The sequence below is a fragment of the Lytechinus pictus genome, chromosome 15 (genome assembly GCF_037042905.1).
Source record: "Lytechinus pictus isolate F3 Inbred chromosome 15, Lp3.0, whole genome shotgun sequence".
In the NCBI taxonomy this organism is placed as follows: Eukaryota; Metazoa; Echinodermata; class Echinoidea; order Temnopleuroida; family Toxopneustidae; genus Lytechinus; species Lytechinus pictus.
Genome location: NC_087259.1, coordinates 16340155 through 16356138, shown reverse-complemented (window position 1 = coordinate 16356138; position 15984 = coordinate 16340155).

Below are 15984 nucleotides of genomic sequence, written 5' to 3'. Positions count from 1 at the left end.
GTTTTTTTTTTTCACTTCTTCATAATTCATCCATTCATGTCTTGTGGGGGATCTCGCGTGTGCGCTTAATTAACCGCAGATACATGGGGCATGCAGCTCGCCAATGAGTAAGTACGCCCGTTGACGGATTAGACCGCGATGGTGCCCGTCTACCAGAGCATAACGTTACGGTGTTTGCGTCAACCTATGCGTGTGTGGGCGCGTGCGTGCGCGTGTCGCAAGTGATGAGTTTTCCCGACCTGACAGATAGAGCACGTAAAAAATAAAAAAAACATATTCCAATTAGGTTGAAGGGGTGCATTCTTTTATTAAAACTTGAATTCTAATATATATGTATCTTTTGTCCAATCCTTTGTAGAAGCATATTTTTTTTAACTATGCAGGTGATAAAATCCTGGAAATGATGTTGTAAATTGTTAATAACGTGAACAAAATAATAAAAACAAAGTGCCATCCACATTCATCTGGCCTTTCCATATACTTAGAAATTTTGACATCGTGTGGAGCTCATAGTCATTATATATATATATCAAACATACATTTCAATTGATAATGCAATTTTTTTAATAGAAATCCTGCTTACGAAAAGCAAAAAGGTCTGAATCAAACTGGAATTATCTACACAATGTTGACTTACTCCATTCCTCCATATACATGCATATTATCCTAAAGTCTTAGAATTATCCGATAAAAACGAAAAAGGCCTACCGTAGGAAAGAACATATGCCGAAAGGTCATAGAAAATTTTCGAGAGTAACCTTTTCTCTCTGAAAAAAAATGCAAAAAAAGTACTTTGAAGCCTGAACCAACTGTAACAACGCCAGTTAAATTCATGTGGGGCCACGTATTCTAGTGGTTACGACTCTCGTCTTTCAATCAGGGAACGTGGGTTTGAATCCCAGCCATGGCGTGTATTCCTTCATCAAGATATTTACCCACATTGTGCCGCACTCAACCCAGGTTAGGTGAATGGGTACCCGGCATGATTTATTCCTTGAATGCGCTGAGCGCTGAAAGACAACTCGATCTAAAGCCGGGGTAATAATAATAATAGCAATATGCCTAGGAATAGATTTTTTCTAGATAGATGGCGCTGTATAAATGCCTATTATTATTATTATTATCATTATCATTATAATTCGTATTATTATCATTATTATTATTTAATAGAAAAGTCGCTCTAAATTGATGAAACTTTAAATGATCAAAGTTTATAGGGCTTTCTGCAAGATATTATTGTTTTAGGTCCCATGAACCGGAAACTAGGTACCTTCTGCTCATTATCTTTGTGTCCCTCTCAAGTTCATTTATACCTTTATTTCGCACATCTGGTGCACACATTTAGAATTTTTCTCAATTTTTCTTTTTTTTTCTTGCGGTATGAGGCAAATTCGAGGGGAAGTCCTAAAAATTAATTTTGACAGTCCTCCGGTGATTAAGGCTAAAAACATCTGGATATTCGAGGGTTCCGTATTCCCTTTGATATGAAGGAAATACATTGTTAGGACTGGGATACTTATATCTCATTAGTAACACAATAGCAGAGGTTAGTCAACGATACAGAGTTATGGGTCGTTTAATTCAAAATAAATATTCAAACTCTATCAATGAAATGTATTTCTAATTTGTTTTCTCTCTAAAAACAATGCAGCCATATTTCGACTGGGAAATAGGGCAAGGACAGACTGACACAAAACTCATTTTCTTAAAATGCTACCCGCAAATTTTCATTTTCCAAATTATTATGGGACAAATCAACGCAACAAACATGCATGTTCACTGTACTTTCAATATTCTTAGAGTGAAGCTTTGTATTAAGGTTTTTTTTTAATCTTTAGTCAATCATTTTGACTATAATTGGATTTAAAAAAAATCTAAATGTGCCAGTGTCGGTATGATACAGGTCTTCTTTAATCTTGACAACGTCAGCCACAAATGCGAGAACCACGGTAAGATAAAGAGAGAAGGTAATATATCATTAAACGTTCGGGTGAGTGCAAGTTCATTTAAAACTGAAAACGTAAGGAAGGTTGCATGTTATTTTCATTGATCAAAATAGATAAAAGGCATTGCCGTACTCTAAACACTCAACTTCTCCGTAGTATTCAAATCATCATCGAATCGGTCATATCTAGCGTCTGGCCCCACCTGACGCATCATACCGTAATGCCAGAGAGTGCTATTACATAATTGGATGTCTTAATCATGTTTAATTACACCGACCCTATCCTCGTATTTTGACGAGCTGCATTCCATCTTTTGTTGTTCTAAATTGTAATTTCGAACAAAAACTTATGTATTTGTTATTTACGAAACATAAATGCATTCGGTCGTTTTATGGCAATTGCCCATTTTGTGATATACCAATCATAGTGGCTTAAATGAAGATGTAACGAAATTATTATCTTCCCAGAATGGACAAATGTCCTTTAGAACGATGAAAGATGAATAAATCTCGGCGAAGAGAGCGGATGAATTCGCTAATTTGAAAGGTCAACGGAAAACGGACAACTCCGCCTGAAATAAACATGTCTGCATTATGCAAATATTTTTAATGCCAACCTCATTTTGAAATGGGGAAATAAAATTAAATCATGTACCTACTTGCATTTCAAACTATTATGTCTTTTGACTTAAAATCCTTTATCTGCCAAGTCCATCTATTTTCTTTAGAGCTTGGAGACATTATTGTGATAGATGTTCTGTAAATATTGTAAGTTATTATTATTATTATTATTAGTAATAGTAGTAGTAGTAGTAGTAGAAGTAGTAGTAGTAGTAGTAGTAGTGGTAGTAGTAGTAGTAGTAGAAGTAGTAGTAGTAGTGGAAGTAGTAGTAGTAGTAGTAGTAGTAGTAGTAGTAGTAGAATTAGTAGTAGTAGTAGTAGTAGTAGTAGTAGTAGTAGTAGTAGTAGTAGTAGTAGTGTAGTAGTAGAAGAAGTAGTAGTAGTAGTAGAAGTAGAAGTAGTAGTAGTAGTAGTAGTAGTCGTCGTAGTAGTAGTAGTGGTAGTAGTAGTAAGTAGTAGTAGTAGTAGTAGAAGTAGTAATAGTAGTAGTAGTAGAAGTAGTAATAGTAGTAGTAGTAGTAGTAGTAGTAGTGGTAGTAGTAGTAGTAGTAGTAGTAGAAGTAGGAGTAGTAGTAGAAGTAGTAGTAGTAGTAGTAGTAGAAGTAGTAGTAGTAGTAGTAGTTGTAGTAGAAGTAGTAGTAATGAATGGTATCAAACAAAAATATCATCTTAGCTGATGAGTATAGATAAAGCAATCAGTGTGTTAAAATTTACACTTTTATTTATTAACCGAAGTTTGAACTTATGGAAACTACATGTATATCAAACCCTAATCAACAAAATATTTGAATCACTATCTCATCATTTTAAATGCTAAACATGGCTTCTGAATTTTTGATTACATTTTGGAAGTGATTTCTAACTAAAAAAGACGAGATATTGATGACAACACATTACTTCTGAAAGTCGTCGTCGAAAAGTCTGCATACGATACATGGGTATTTAATAACTGATTTCTTGATAAAGCTGTCGTAATTATTCCCAGAACCATCGTTCTTTCGCTCCTAACTTCATCTCTCACAGAGATCCATTCACAGCCATAATTAAATCAGATGTAATCTTCAACATTATCCGTTTAAAAACTACGGTTGCCCTCACATTTAGGACATTATCGCAACATATTCAACAAGATACCGATCGCATACATTGTTATAAAAATAATCTTTATTCCTTCCCCGGCAGGATATATAGTTTGAAGCACAGTGAGTCCTGTCAATTTTTATTAAGCACTTGTCATTATTGAGAAGCACCCCTGGGGGTTCCCCAAAATAAGATTTTGACATTAGCCTTCAACAAAGAGTATGTGTTCCATTGTTTCGTTTTTTGTATCCAGTATTTTCTTCTTTTTCTTTGATTCTTTTCAAGAAGATGACAAGACAGAAATTGATCTGTCACCAATATGTTTCACTGTTTAATTGGTGGAGTGGCCGTTGTCATTTCTAAATTTATACTCAGACATCATAATCAAATTTCTGCCCCTTTTTTCGACATGTTTTCGATAAACTTAATCAGAGATTGGGCCGGTGAAGATATTTGGAATCGATCTTGGATATGAAAGAAGTCCGGGGTTCGATCCCCAGCTGCGGAACCTATGCCCGTGAGCAAGGCATTCAATATGCAATACTCTTTTATCCTGCTTTCAAATAAATGGAAATGCTATATGCATTATTATTATGGTAAGTAGGTGTGCACTTGTTGTTGTTAAAAAAAAATCGGATTAATGAATAGTCTTACCTTACAATTCATAGGCTACGAATATTTCTTCCCCCCCCCCCCATAATTATACATGAAATGATTCAAATTCAAATTGAATATTCATTTTGTGTGGCATATCGAGGTTCGTGAACTAATTTACTTGCCTTCTAAATTTATTAAATAACATCTACTTGAAAAGTTTATTGATAGACAAAATCGGGACAAAAATAAGTAGTTCATGGATTTCGACACATGTCACTCACAGTGGATGCCATTTTCAGTAATCAATCAATCAAGCGGATGTTCTTCAGGGGCCATAGTTAGGTCCTATCCTGTTCTAAGACAAACATGAAATAATTATGTTTCTGCCCCCTTCCTATACCTCTCGTTCTAACTTCATCACTCCCTCTGTCACAAATACACACATACACGCACCCCACCTACACACACAGGTCCGTATTCTGAAGTCAGGTTTAACTTAGACCATGGTCTAGCTCTGTGCTAAAATTATGGAAAGCCAAAAGTGTCAATTTTTTTATTAAGTTGTATGTTTCTTACGTTTACTGTGCTCTTTCCTGATTCATCGATGGTGAAGGCAACCATCTATTTATACTTCCTAGACAATTATGAATGATTTGAGAGCCAAATTAGCTGAAATATTACATCTCTACTGTTAGTGATTAATGTAACAATTGGCTATCCATACTTAAACCACAACTTAAAACCTGAGTTTAAGTTAAACCTGACCTCAGAATACGGGCCTCAGTCTCTATCTCTCTCCACACGTACAAACACATCACCATACTCCCCTAATATGAGCCCATCTGATATCCCCTCAAACCATGATCTCAACTATATTCGTACATGATTTACCAAAAAAAAACTGATTAAGATCACAGTAGTTGTTTCGAATGAATCTTTAAACAGAAATCGAGCTATTTTAACCTCAATGTTCGATTCATAATCAAATTTCAATATGACAATTTTCTACACAAAGCTGAACAGGCTGTGACAAATAAAAATGCTTTAATTAATCGTGATATGTTTGTTTATCGAAAATGCAAAATGTATGCAATAGCTTTCTATCAACTTAAGTACAAACATGTACGTTTATAGACTGCTCTATGCAGTCACTATTCGTCACCCCTGCCCATATTTCTTCTCTTCCTCGTTTTCATACACACATCATTGATTTTTTTACTGGACTCTATTCGTACATCATTGGTATATGATTTAAAGACAACATTGTCAAATGTAGGCGTGCTTCTGGACCAACCAAGAAGCCCAATGGTCCGGAACCCCCTCCTGGCATTTTACCCACACCGATGATGAATGCATCTTAGATCTCTGCTGACAAGTTGGATACGGAGTCTCCCACCTGCTATTCGAGGAAATTATCCAGAAATTGGGTCCGATACAATATTTGGACGCTCCGGTGTCAAAAATGGATAATTATGATAACACGGCTGACCAGTTTAGTCAGCTGGCAATGTCATTATGATTTTGTTTTTCCTAAAATCACGTGCCTGATATTCCAATATATTCGGGGAGGGTTTTTTCAGCTCGTTGGGCGTAGGCTGCGGTAAAGGTCGGGGTGAGTGGATTAAGTTTGCATCATGGCCATTAATAACTCATGGTCGAAATCCTAGAATGAACTTGTCAGTTTGCCGTGTATGAAAAGGCCTACCACGGTGTTTAAAATACATGAAGGCTGGTGTCAACGGGACCTGTGGCGTCCCCCTGGAAACCAAGCTACGTAGGCTAAATTACGATTTGCTAGCACGAGGTTCGAGTCATTCACGTTTATTTTTTTTTTTCGGACGGTGAAAGTTCGGTCCTAGGCGCAGATAATGATATCTGATTAATACACGTCTGTAAAAATGTAATTACACCCCTCCCACAAACACACCCGCACTCACGTCATATTGACAGTGCACGCTTTTATAATAAAAATAAACAAGCAACTGATCAAATCCACTTTATCTATAAAAAAATTATTACTTGGTTAAATTACCAGATCCGCTACTAGCACAATGGCTTGGCCAGTTTTTTTTTTTTTTTTTTTGGGGGGTCACATTTCCATATTTGTAAAAATCATAAATACCCCCAGATACTAAGTACGATCCTTGGTTTGTTCAGGGATATGTTAGTAAGACTAATTCCTGGTGTAATCACAGTGTGAAATGCCATTTGAAACAATAATACGCCTTATTTTACAACAACTTTCTTACATCTTGATATTGTTGGATTGTTGAGCATGTATCTTACCTTCCAATTTAATCAATACTTCAAATCACAAATTATGGGATTGGAAAGATTGTGCCTCTTTTCATCGAATTCAAATGATATTCGAAAGTACAGATGGCCGGATCGGATTGAGTTTGGTCTATTTCTGCCAAATCATGCCGCGAACCTAGAAGACCACCCACACTCTCTTTTGTTCCCAATTCCTCCAGGTCTCAATAATCTTCCTTAGATGTCAACATCATCTTCTATTGTCTTCTCTTTCCTGCAAATTGCATATAAGCCACATGTCTTCCATACGTACCTAACGTGGCATTTCAGATACATGAAAATAACCCGTTTGCAGACGTAAATATGTCACTGTTGACGAATTTTCGGAAATACAAGAATGTTACACAGGAAAACATCAGGGCTGGAAATCTCAAGATATTGGGCGGCTAAAGCTGCCAGGCTTTCATTCAACACCTGGAGAAATGCATAATCATCCTCTTTGCTTTGGTAAGAATCTAAAGCCCCCATCACACTTATTCGGAATCAGCAGAAATCAAGCAGAAGCTGGAACGAAAAAAATATTCAAAAAATCTAGACATTTTTGGGAGGAACTTATGAATTCACCAAACTAGTTGAGTTGAAATTCAGTAAATTGACGAGGTGAATCATCATACACTAGTCAAAATGAACCGCAATGGAGTCATATTGATAATTAGTGCTACATTCTTGGACATTCTAGGCGCATTCTAAATATCCTGACTGCATTCTGAGTGCATTCGAAATATTTTTGTCATTTCTTTTGGCCGTCCCGAAGGTTTTGGTCATGTTCAAAACATTCGAGGCGTATTTTCGAACGGTATTCGAAGTAGATTTAAATGACCAACTGGTGGTCGAACAATAGTTCTTTCATTCCAGCCAATTCTGCTTGATTCGGAATAAGTGTGATGGGGGCTTAAAAGAACAAGGGCGATTGAAGTGTATGACGTTTCTGGAGAGAACATGTATGCCATGGTAATCGTGTTTCATTCTGTTGAATAGAGAGTAAAACTAGAAAAATTGAATTAAAATGACGGTTATTCTTCCAGAGTAAGTGCTGCTTCAAGGAGATGAAAATAAACGCACTAGTTGTGTTTCTTATGTATGGAACTTTTCACATACTGTTATTCCATAATAAATTAAGCTCTTGTTCTTGTGCAGGTGTGAATATATACATGTTTGTAAGTAAAACCATTCTTGTTTGTGGTGTTTACTTCTGCATCCCACTCAAGAAGGCGTTGAAGGCATCAACAGAGGGGTAATGGGCTAGATCCTGTTGTTGGAGGTTGTTCCAGTTTAGGCTCTACGTATCGTAATATTTCTGAAATTGGTGGGGCTAAGACCCCCCTTAGCCCCACCAATTTCCCGGAGTTAAGGAAAAAAGTACAGTGTGAAAAGCATATAAGGAATATATACCTACCAAGCAATCTTTCTCTATCATCATCTTTTCTATAAAATGCTAGCCGACAAAAAATGCCAAACATGCGAATTAAAAGTGTTCTGTTAGAGTGCAAAGTGTCTGATCTAACTGGCATGTTTACATTCTAGGCAACAACTATGTAAGATGGTGAGTTGCAAATTTGTGTTCACATAAGATGTATTTAGAGAACTTGAATTCAGGGACAAACCATGTTAGACAATGTGGGCATTGGACCAATCGGCAATTTCAATTTGCCATGATTTCTGCAGGAATTTTGGAAGGTTAAAGATACTTTCTGTTGATTCATTTGCGTGTAATTTTTTTAAATCACTTAACCTATTTACTACTGAATTCTGTGATTCCCATAGGAACCACCATGTTCCAGTAGGTAAGGGGTTAAACTCTTTAACTGCATTTTAAGGCTTCGTATTAATGATTTTGTACCATTCTACAAACACTGTTATGATCAGGCCTACAGTTACAACAGTGACTCCAAACCGACAGATGGTATGTCATTGTACAAAAATAATAATTGATCGTGAGTCGGGTTCGCCGATTGTGGCATAGGGATTGGATCGTTGAGAGTTTTCAAAATTTTAAAAGCCTTTAAACAATGTATTTCATTTATCTTTATCGTTTTCGTTTGTTTAATTCTCGTCACAATATCACGATATGTTGAATAGGTACCCCGTATCCCTATCCCCTACATTTACGCCACCATTTGTCATTAATGATTAAGGACTAACAGGTGATGTAGCACGTTCTTCCATAACACACAACAGGAAGAAAGACATTAGTTGAATTACAATTAGTAAGCGACGAATGAAAAGTTCAATTATTACATAATCACTCCTGTTCAGAAGTAAATGAAGTCGTGTGTTAAAATTTTATGTAACTAATGTATTTTTAATAAAAATTGGATGAATGTTTCTTTAAACGTGCTCCAATTAAGACGTTTCCATCGGTTCAACTTTGCTTAACATCAAATTACTTGTTCAGAGGATATACGAGAAGGGAACAAGGAAGAAGTCTTCAAGGACAAGGTTCCTTGAGGTTTTGGCTAAGTGGGAGACATCTTCAAAACCTTAAAGACATTAGGCATCGTTGGGATATGAGACACCGGTAAAGATTATCTTGGCAAAGGAAGCGACTGAATCGAATTGAAGAGCAGTAGATGTCAGAAGAGATTCCGCAATTTTCTCTTGATAACATGTTTCATATCCTTGCTAATCAATCGCATCAGGTCGGCCCCTTTTCTTTCTTGACAGTTCCATTGGATAGATGCTTCTCAACGAGTCGGATATAATTTGGAAGAGGATGTGGAAGGGCAGTTTAATATGCCCGATGTGCCCTCAAGCTGCGGGGATCAATGATTATAAGTTCAGACACCCATTCCTCTCACTGTCATTTATTATATTGGAAGTAAACTATCTCCTATTGTCCTATATACCTCGGTAATTTAATTTGGTATAGTCATAAATAGCGCTTGTGGTGGTAATGCTCTTCGTAAGATGCCAGAACTCTTGGCTGGATATTACTCTGAATTTTCTTTAATTCACATCACTCTGAGATGGCATCCTCAAAATAGGATCCATTATAAAAGCCGTTTGGAACAAGACCAATATGATGATTGTTTTATTGTTTGCTTAGCCTTTATGTCTGTTTGCATTTCTATCATCGTCTGTGATTTTTCCTTCAGCCCAACTGCAATTCTTGTGGATTGATATTAACTTCAAGAATTATATCAAACGTATATAGACCTACTACAGTATATACAAAAAACAACTGGACAATAATCACGAATCTACTCTTTAAATCAATTATAGCAATGTTAAAGATATTTTATTAACAAATAACCAGAATTAACAATGAATTCTGAACACGCAATAAACAAAGTCCTCCCACAACCAATGACAACTGTTGATTGTGCAGTCGGGGAGCGACACAGTGACTTACGGTCCAAATAGAAATACGTGTATTACCTCCACAATATGTTGTCACTAACCATGGACCCGTGCACTAACCAACCCTCCTTCAGCCCTCCCAAATGATACATTTTCTATTAATGGTGAGTGGATGTCCGTCTATTTCCCTTTTTCAAGAGGCATCGGCAATCTCCATTCGCATGTTCCACATTTAATCCATGAATCATTTTCACTGCAAACCGAGTCAACATGATTGATTTTTAAAGGGAATCATTTGCTAGGATTTTTTACTTTTTTTTATAAGCAAAGGGCAATTAGTGTCAGGAGTGCGATAAAAATCAACAGGCGCAATGGGGCCATAAAAATATATTTTGTGAGGCCCACTTAGCCAGCTCTTGATAATCCTTCACATTTGTCATCAGGCTCAAACATTATCTGTCCATCATATTTTTTTTTTTCCTCCCCCTTTTTCTTCTCTTTAACACGAATGCTAGAAGTTTGATGGTGAAAATAGGTACAACTGAGGAGTACAATGGCCTGGTCCTCGTTGTATAAAACTAGCCATCACCGCTCAGGTAAATGCTCCGAGAACACTGCCATGTCTGCGATATGGCCAAATATGTTTTTTTTTTAAAGGATCTAATTCTTGATCGCAGTTTAAGAATGTAACACTTGAACTCTTTTATCAAACAATGTTATCATGGTTTACTGTATATTCGTTTTACAGGATTGAGTGAACAATCAGTTTCAATTTCACTAACTGACTAACGGATAGGGCCCAATGCACAACTATAGAAATCAAATTGAATCGTAAAATATCATGTTCATGAGGTTATATAGGCCTCCATATCTTCGGATATTTTTTGTGTAATTAACATTCGTCTTTCAATTTTACTCTATTTCCTTAATTTTATCTCTGTTGTCTTTTCTTTCTCCACAGGCTCTGAATTCGGGAAAATGATTACCCTTCTACGGAGTGAAAACCGGTGGACTCATTATCATAAACTTCACACAATGAATTTAGAGTACAGTGTAACCTGTGTGGTTGACACGGTCATTCTATCATCAATTCCCGACGGACTACAGGAATAACATGGAGGATGGATGAAATTTGGTGAAGTTCATGACAAATTTATAATCACCGGCAGATCGTGCGTTCAGCTGCATTCCGTGATGGAGCGGCTTGTCTTTTGAGAATGGCAGGGGAAGTAAGTGACAGTTTAATAGTGCGACGGGATTTGTGTGTTTATCATATCACTGTATATGATAACCATAGAATAACCATAAATTATCGTCGCTGTCGAATAAAAATAGGGTTTGGGTGATTCATAGATTTTTCTTGCTTCTTTCCCCTTTTTTTATCAGTTACTTTCCGTCTCGTTATTCTAAAGTGGAAAGTAAACCAATTCGCAACCCACATTTAAGAAATTGGGAATTCACACCCATTTTTTACTTATTTACATCATCATCAAATATTATTAACGGAAAACGGGTTCATCGTTCACAAAAAGATCGGATTTTTATTTCATTCTTACATGTAGCTGATCGCTGAGCAATGTAAACACTTCTTTTTTTTTACCAGAATACCGATGAAGCTATCCGGTCTACCTGAATATAATATAGACTTCTACAGGGTAACAGAAAATATTCATATGAATTTCATATGCGTTCTCATTATCCAATGGTTCATTTGGACTAAAATAGACGACAATTTTTTTTCTTAAACATTGTTTCATTATATGATGAATAGGAGATGTAATATCATATTCAATTTCCTGAGAATACGGCATTTCATGGAATTCATATTTCATGATACATATATATATACGGATTGTTATCTGATTGCACGTGAGGTCACAGAATAATAATTTAAAAACCCATAACCGTATTATTTCTTGACTGATTTTACAATCTTCCATCAAGAAGTTTATTTCTTTTAATGTTAAATTCAAACCAATATAACGCCAGTGTCAGTGTAAACTTCTCCTTAGGAGGAACGAAGTCTTATGCTTCCATGCTGATTACCTTTATGCTAGTTGCCATACTGCTACATGCACACCAATGAAACTGTCTCCAATCCGACCAATGGTATGTAATTGGTAATAACGTAATAGCTTTTTTCGGTCTGGATCCTTTGCATAAGTAACTTTGCCATCCAATGGTAATTACCATGGTAACAATGCTAAGCAGCCAATCAGAATAAATAATTCCATGAAGGATACCATTGAATAGCAAAATTAATATAATAGTAACGTTTATGCAAGGGGGCCCTGGAGTCGGTTTCGCTCGTGTGATTGTATCAATAGGCAGGGTATTCCCTGGTTTGTTGGAGACATCCATTCTGTCAGTCTGTCGTTAGTAGCCTACGCCCACTAATTGGACATTCTCCATGCATACCTGGGATAAGTTTCAGCATTTCCACACGCCCGCCACGCATCAATCTGTTAATATCCATGCGATTTATTCATGTTGTGCTAAGTGAACCTACATATTGCATTATCATGTGGATAAATTCCGTAGGGTAATGGAGATTAGGAGTGGAGCCCCTAACACGTACGCACACCCTCCTTTGCGTACCCATACTCACGCGTGCATTTATAAAGTGTTTTCTCCACATCATCGTATTTATAGAAAATCGAATTGCGTGTTTTTCTTTTCATCTGGGTTTCAAAGATAATTATTATCCATTATGGGTTTTTTTTGTCTTCTTCGGTATAATTTTAATCACTTTCCCCTTAACAATAATTTGTTTCATCCGCCCATTCATGGCAGCCCCCGGGGCAGCCCCGAAATTTTTTTTCAGGAGATTACGTCTACATTTTCGTTCAGTCTAGATGTAATTTTTAATCCTTTATAGTTATGACATTTTGGGTATTCATTCATTTTGCGTTTCTCGGCCTTTAGTAAATTCGAGTCATGGTATATACGTAAACGTATACTCCATGTTGGATCTACGGACGATAGTCTCAGACATCATCCAGTCACCTGAGATGTGTATCTACATCCACACATCTCATTTCGAACATTAACTTTTATTTCTTGATATAACTTTAGAGCTCGACAATGATACCATCTCATGTGTAATGTTTCAACAAGGCGCACCTGGATCACATGAATAGTTCCTTCCGTTCAGTCCTGCTGAACTGTTTTCAAGTCGTGACAAACCGATCCCAGAGCTACCAAGAACCGTTAACCCATCCAGCTCCAGAGCTGCACCCACCCACCTCTCCTGCACACCCGGTGGCATTTCATAAGGCTGTTCTTAAGTTACGACCGACTTTATGAACGATTTGGGATCCTTTCTTGTGACAAATACTCTTCATTGACGTTGATTTAGCACCTGCGAAAGGATCACCAGCCGTTCATACAGTCGATTGAAACTTCGGGACAGCTTTATGAAACATCCACCTGAGATCTTAATCTCGTTACACAAGGGGTTAATCCAATGAGGCCTCAAGCTCGGCAGACAATGATTTAGTTTGGTTTATTGTGCAATCAAATCCTTGTCTGCTTTCCTGTGCAGATGTTTCAATAATGTACGTTTTCCTTTCTTCTTCCACTTACCTTTGACTAATTTCTATCCTTTTACCCCCTTTCTCTTTAAAGTGTCACGAAACACCATCGGACCCGTTCCATATACCTTTTGCTTGCGTCGACTGGAGGGAAATAAAAACATCTTTGAATTTTTATTTCAGTTGAAAAGACAAGTAACAATACAAACAAAATAATACAGGAAAAGTTTGCAAAATCAAAATGGGGGATATCCCTACTCTACCGAGGGTTCTTTATGCAGCTTCAAATAAATTGACTAATTTCTAACCCTCTTCCTTTTTCCTTTTTTATGCGTTACGGAAAACAAAATGGGACCGTTTCATATACCTGGCGATCCCGAGCGAAGCAAGGGATCATAATCACAAACCCAGAGCAGCCGCAAGGGCCTCGACAAGAGGCTCCCTCCATGGCTAAAGTAAATTCAAAGTTACACCATTCATGGTCCGTGATCAGATCTTGCAAGACGACTTATCAAGTCTCTCCGTGCCTGTATAAAAAATCATGACGCATTTCCCAATCGAATATTCACCACGTTTCCGTTTCAGAGTTTTTCAAAATTACCCAATATCAGAAATCTCATTCATTCATTTGCAATATATCCGGTCGCTGTCATGGGTTTGGGCATTTTTCATTGTTCGTCACGAATTCTTTCTCAAGAAAAGTTTTGTAAAACCTCTAAAATACTTTCAGCGAGGAAGAGATCCGATGTTTTATCTCTCTACTCGTGTCTACATAATATTCTTTCAGTATAATAATGCTTATTCTTTGACTTTATCTTGGTTTTTTAAGAATATTTCTTTATTCTTTTATTTGAACCTGGATTTTCTGAAGCAAAAGCATTAACATGATGGAGACTGACTTGCAGAATTGTATCGGCTACCATGGCTATAGCGTCCGCTTTGTGACATGAAGTAGAAAAGCCATTGGTTCGAACCCTGGAATTACGTCTTTATTTCAGTGGGATCTTTGCATTCTATACAGGCTCTGAGTGTGCTCCTGAGAATAAATATCTGTAAAACACATTTTTTTAAATACCTATTAAAGCTAGAATGTATAACTGATAGCAAGTTATCTCCTTTAGATTGCGACTTCTTAATGAATATTTGTCCTATGGGACCAAATAAAAAGCGTTAATTGAGAATGTTTTTTTTTCGCAAATCTCATAAATTTTACCACAGAAAACGAACTTTTTAAACCAACTTTCCCTGGGTGTAAGTATATTTCCTTCATATTCTTTGCTTTTTTTTACTAGACCTTTGTAACAAAAATGTTATTCAATTTATTTTGTTTCGCCTTAAGATAGTGAAAATCTTAAATGTAATTTCGTGGACGTGCACTATTCCTCTATCGCTAAGTTATCATCTAACAATCGCTCTCTTCATTTTTCCATGATTGCTAACATTCTAAGCGCTATCTTTATCCGTTCATAAAACATGTCTTAGATTTGGTAAGTATTATTTCTATTTTGAACACCGATGAAGATGAATGACATTAACGTTTCTTTATGGGGAAGGTCGGATAAATTTCAAGAGGTCCTTTGATCTATCGCGGTGTTTGTTTAGACTTTCACGGAATTTATCTCATCACTTCCATTTCCATAAAACAAAAAAATTTAACTTGTAATCATGATAAAAATGCAGGTTCACCCCATATATATTTATATTTACATGATGATTTATATTACCGTTATTTACGATCTAATAACATCGATTAGATGTTTAGCCAGTAAGATACCAGACAGTAACAAAAGTTTTCATGAATATTTACCTAATCCTAACCCGAATTCTATGCTTTTTGCCCCGGTGGATGAGAGTGAAATTCTTGATATAGTTAATAATTTACATAGCAAACGGAGTTGTGGACATGACGGTTTTGATAATGCCATAACGAAAAATATTATTTCTTGTATTATTGAACCTTTTACTTATATTTGTAATTTGTCTTTGAGAACTGGTGTTTTTCCAAATAGAATGAAATTAGCCAAGATAATACCGATTTTTAAAAAAGGGGATCCTCTTTTAATATCAAACTACAGACCCATATCATTATTATCAACTTTTTCAAAAATATTAGAAAAGATAGTTTTTTCACGTACAATTGACTTTTTGAATAATAACGAAATTCTAACTTGTTGTCAGTTTGGTTTTAGAAAACATCATAATACATCTCATGCTATCTTGTCCCTAATCAACAAAGTAGCTAAATCTTTTGACAAAGGCTCCCATACGATAGGAATGTTTTTAGATTTTTCTAAAGCGTTCGACACAATAGATCACCAAATTATTTTATATAAACTGTCACATTATGGTATTAGAGGCATTGTGTTAGACTGGTTCCGTAATTATTTACACGAACGCCAACAATATGTTAGCATTGAAAATCATGAGTCACAATTGAGAAATATTGATTGTGGTGTCCCTCAGGGTTCCATACTTGGCCCGCTGCTTTTCATACTTTATATCAACGACTTTAACAGATCCTCGGACTTATTTTCATTTATTATGTATGCAGATGATACCAATCTTTTTCTTTCACACACAAACATAGAAACTCTT